We start from the raw sequence: 5,707 nt of genomic DNA, 5'->3' as shown, positions 1-5,707 counted from the left end.
GGGCAGGGGTACCGGGAGGGGGTGATCAGGGGACAGGGAGCAGGGGGGTTGGATGGGTTGGGGTTTCTGTGGGGGGCAGTCGGAGGGAGTGGATGGGGGCAGGGTGGGGCTACCCTCCCTCCCCGTGGAGTGTCCTATATTTTGAATGTTAAAATATGGAATCCCTACTCACAGTGCAGCTCTCTAGCATGAGGTCTTAGCTTCCTCACTCCCTCCCCCTCTTTCCTGTTGATAGTGGCCAAGGGAATGCTGGGAAATGTAGTTCTTTCCCTGCTCCAGGGCTGGCTCTATAGGCAGGGAGCTAACCAAGGAACTACAGCTCCCAGAGCCCCCTGTTGGTTCTCAGCTTCCATGCTGGATCCCTGCCGCCCCTGCAAATGGGCTGCCCCAAGCACGTGCTTGCTTTGCTGGTGCCTAGAGCTGCCCCTGGAAATGTCTATGAGTACATAATACAAACTCTCTGAACATCGGTGTACACTGTCACTTAAAGAACAGGAGTACTTGTGGCACCTTAGAGACTAACAAATTTATTAGAGCATAAGCTTTCGTGGACTACAGCCCACTTCTTCGGATGCATCCGAAGAAGTGGGCTGTAGTCCACGAAAGCTTATGCTCTAATAAATTTGTTAGTCTCTAAGGTGCCACAAGTACTCCCGCTCTTTTTGCGGATACAGACTAACACGGCTGCTACTCTGAAAACTGTCACTTAAAAATCTCTGGAAGAAAAGCTACCTGAAGTCATGGATATTGAGAAAAGGTATTGAAAGGCCTTCATTTTTCCTTATTTTTTTCAGCAACTTTTCCAAAATATTTGATAACAAAAATGACTACTGTCTTCTTAATAAGCAACTGAAGCAGGGGTATAATTTCTGAATTCTTATTTTTTTTCACAAGCCACCTGGAAGTAGCAAAGTGTTTTCAATGCTAGTACTCACTAGGATTTACAGCCTTCTGGTGAGGATTAAGGCACGGAGTAGACAAGGCCTGTGATATTGAATACATGTGTGTATTCTATATAATACACATTTTAGGATGTTTGATGGATCATTATTTATTACTCTATGTATTGTGGTAGCACCTAGAAGTCACCTATCAAGAATAATGGTGTCATGGTACTAGGCGCTGTACATACATGTGACAAAAAAACAGTCCCTGCCTAAAGACCCAACAGTCTAAGTATCTGCCTCTCCATAAGTCTTCTGCCCCCATTGACTTCAGTGGCTGTTGCATACATACATCGCAGAGGAGAAGTTCACTCTGAGATTATTAACTCAAATTCCTGTCACCTTCAGGGAGCCAAATACCTTTAGGCAAAGTTTCACGTTCCATCTCATGCAGAATGGTATCCCGAACTCTTCAGTCAGAAGTTTTCTAATCCACCTTTACATTAAGATTATTAACTATTAAAATTAGATTGATTACATCATCGACCTAAGCGGAAAAAAAGAAAGGCCAGCCCATTCATTCCCCTCCGCCCAACTAGCTGACAGTCCTTATTGTATCCCACCAGATTGCAGTGGCCCTTGACTGGTGTTTGTCTATAGTTGCTGGGAGAGTCCATCCTGTGTGCAGGCAACAGGAATCCTTACATTCCAGGTATTATAATAATGCTCCATATCTGCATGTTCAAGCAGGTACTCACAATGCTGTCAGTAAGGTGGTGGTGGTATTAGTATTATCCCCATTTTACAGGTTAGGAAATAGAGAGGTGAAGGGCTATGTGGGAAGTCAATATCACAGCTTGGATTTCAACAAGATTTCCAAATGACCAGGCCTGAAATTTTAACCACATCATCTCTCATGTCTTTTGGAGCAAAGTGGAGAGCAGTCCTACCTTGTGGTTGCAAACAGCTCCTCAGCCTCCTCTTCAGGGCCCCAATGATCCATTGCAAATGTAATGAAATTGACAAATGCATTGTCACCTTCCCAGCATCTGAGCACCATGGTAAGTTTCAAGATCATGTGATATTCATTCCAATGAATGGCATTATAACATGTCCTGCTACTGCACTTTATTTTTGTGTAAGAACACTGAAGAACTAACACTTAGAACTGTAGTAAAATAATGTAACATTGCCAACAAATCTAACATTATGGCTTTTGATCATGTCAGCAGAACAATCTGATTTTCCTCTCAGGCTAATAAGAAAGTGCCATATAAGAACACACTGAATTCCTAGCTAAAATAAATGTTTCTTGCTTTATAACATTTGATCTGAATTAATTAGCCAGAATGTATCAAAACAAATGCAAAGACTCATGTTACTCTGGAAATGTCTGCAGAGAATATTACATGATTTATATCTCAAAACAGTGTAACCCCAAGCTGAAATATGCTTGTCAAAGAGTTTGTAATGTATTTTCTTTCTTTCATTTTCATGTTATCACTAAGGGAATAAACTCCACAGCCAGGGCCAGGTTACTTTTACAATAAAGATACCAAATCACCTGGTGTTACTAGATTCAAATGTAAATCTGAACCTTGAAATTTCTATTGGCATGTGCTGGTTTCCTAAGACACAGTTGAATGTGAGGAGCATATTATATTTCATCTATTTGGTTATCCTGTAGAGCTATAATGTAGTCAATAAATTAAAATTAGTAAGCTCATGCAAGCATTCCTTTAACAGAATTTGCGCTCTAATGCAGTGTGACAGATACTTCTACTGGATTGATAAATAAAACAATAGGCTTTCACAATAGCTACAACTATAATGAATGAATGTGTATGTACTGCTAGTCAGTCACCCACTAAATGAGAACCAAGCATTTACATTATTATATCAGGCAGGTAAGTTTAACAGATGCTGTAGTGGTGGGAGGTTAAGCTTCCATGGGGAGTCAAATTTTAATTTACATTTTTAATAAAGGGCTGCACTGCGGAACCTGGTGGATATTATTTTCCCAATGTGATTTGCTTTGCTACTGAAACACGTACAGTGAAGATTTGTGATGTGAAAGTAAAGGAAAAAAGACTCCTTTTTTCCCCTTATAGTTTTAGGCCTTGATCCTACAAAGACATAGGCATATGCTTGACTCTTATGCACAATGAATAGTCCCTTTAACTTTAGTGTCAAGACAAGACAGTGGGTAAAGTTAAGCACAAGCCTTCAATGTGCAGGTGGCATTGTTAGTAATATAAAAACTGATACTGTTACTTGATACACTACTCATTACATCAGTTACAGGTTTGATCAGTTTTAAGATTAACTAAGTCAATTATTACACAATCAAGTAAATTAGAATCCAGTGAGAAATTGTTAGAGTTGACAATAGCCTCACCATTAGGTACCACAGAAACATTTTAAAATACCCCTACATAGTTGTTATGACACATAAAATCGAAAGTCCATTGCACCTTATCAGCCTTTATCCTTTATGTGATTTGTGGCTCTCAAAAAGTTCTGGCAGATACAGATTTTTCAGTTAAGTGATAGAGATGGCAACAGTATTCTGTAGATTACTTTCAAGGTACAAATTTAGAGCCAGTTGATATAGAAATGACGTTATTGATTCAGGAAATAAATACATAATGTTTAATGAAACAGTGCTTCGGTCAGGCAATGTACTTCAGCAAAGTGGTGTTTCCTGTTGGTCCATGGATTTAACAAACAGGTGTTGGATAGTCTTCTGCTACTTAGCAGCATGTTCCTTAACATTTGAAAACTGGACCCGGCTAACTTTTCTGTACAAGATGTTTCTCCCAAAGCTTTTCCTGGTATGCTTAGTAGGAGTACAGCTGAGCAACAAGTTTTTCTTTCCTTTTTACCACTGCCTTGAAAACCCTCTATTCTTATATTCTCTTCTTGTTGCGCTGATGTCATGAGTAAGGCCTTGCAGTAGCAGCAAAGAAGCCTTTCTGTAGCAGAAAGGGTAAAGTGCACAGAGTTTTGATTAAAAGCCACTTCTGTCAGAATCCTCAAAGAACAACGGGAGAGTTGAATATTAAAAAGAGTGTTGCCATGGATCCTTCCCCAGATTCTTAGTCCCCAGAAATCACAATGTTGAAAACAAGTATCAGGGGGTAGCCATGTTAATCTGTATCTACAAAAACTACAAGGAGTCTGGTGGCACCTTAAAGACTAACAGATTTATTTGGGCATAAGCTTTCATGGGTAAAAACCTCACTTGCATCTGAAGAAGTGAGGATTTTACCCATGAAAACTTATGCCCAAATAAATCTGTTAGTCTTTAAGGTGCCACCAGACTCCTTCTTGTTAATGTTGAAAACAGTTCACTAAATATTGGGAGGTTGGTCACAACTTACAGCTCATTAAGGTCTTGATCCTGAAAAATGCTGAGCAGTGCCTGGAGGTGCCAAATGCCTTCTTTTCTCACTGATTTCAGTGGGGTTTGTTGATGTTCAGGACCTCCTACAGATCTTCAGCATCTTGTAGGATAAAGCCCAAAATTAGCACAATTAAAGTGCATAGGAGTTAGAAACACCAACTCTTTCAAGGCTTGTCTACATGGTGCTTTAGTCCACACCAGAAGGGTGTAAATTTTAGTCCACATCAGCATATCACACATTAACGACCCATATGCACCCTGCTGGCATGGATTTAAAGTTCTCTACGGCACATTAATGTAGCCCTGGTTTAAACAGGACTACATTAATGCACACTACGGAACTTGTAGTGTATGCCAGGGGGGTCCACATGGGACAGTTAGTGTGCAATACACTAGTGTGAACTAGAATTTATACCCCTCAAGTGCACTCTAAAGCACCATGTAGACAAGGCCTTAGAATCAAAGAAGAAAAATAGAAGTTTTACCTGCTAAGTCTATTGAATCTTCTCCATGCGCAGACACCATGTTGCCAAATCCCTGACCAGCTCAAAGACAATTCACTTCTGCTGAAGAGGAGAGTAACTGGCAAGCAGGGAATCATTGCAGCTGTAGCCCTCTGAGTTCCTTAGATTACCTTCCCCCTGGGCCTGATCCATTGCCCCTTGAAGTCAATGGAAATCTTTTAACTGACTTCAGTTGGCTTTGGGTGAGGCCCCTTATCAGCTTTAAGAAGCCCACGTCAGCATAGCTACCAGGGCCGGCTCCAGCTTTTTTGCCGCTCCAAGCAGCGAAGAGAAAAGAGAAGAAGAAGAAAAAAAGCCGCGATCGGCTTCATTTATCGGCGGCAATTCGGCGTCCGGTCCTTCCCTCCGAGAGGGACTAAGGGACCCGCTGCCGAATTGCCGCCGAAGACCCAAACGTGACGCCCCCTTCCATGGGCCGCCCCAAGCACCAGCTTGCTGCGCTGGTGCCTGGAGCCGGCCCTGATAGCTACAAGGAACCTTCTCCTGTGCACTGAAGAGCTATAAGAGCCTCACAAAGTATACCAGTAAGAAGCAGAGACCCTCAAACTTGCCCGACATTGCTCACAGACAGTCTGCTCTCTTGCCTGTCCCAGCTCTACAAACTTCCTAAAATCCGCTTTACCAATTATTTTGTGTGTGCTGCAGATGTCCAGGAGATGCAAATGATCACAATTGAGAATGTCTCTAGACAACAGTGTCTGGAATGGCTGCTGTTATTACACAGGTAACAAAACAATGAGCCTGAAAAAAGTGTTTATACAGGGGCGGGGAGGATTGCTAAAGTAACATAATGAATGAAGGGCCATTTCTGGATTTCAAAGTGGTATTTCAGAGTGGTAGCCATGTTAGTCTATATCAGCAAAAACAACAAGGAGTCCTTGTGGCACTTTAGA

The sequence above is a fragment of the Chrysemys picta genome, chromosome 4 (genome assembly GCF_011386835.1).
Source record: "Chrysemys picta bellii isolate R12L10 chromosome 4, ASM1138683v2, whole genome shotgun sequence".
In the NCBI taxonomy this organism is placed as follows: Eukaryota; Metazoa; Chordata; order Testudines; family Emydidae; genus Chrysemys; species Chrysemys picta.
The sequence above is the reverse complement of the archived record's forward strand: the minus strand, read 5'-3'. Positions refer to the sequence as shown.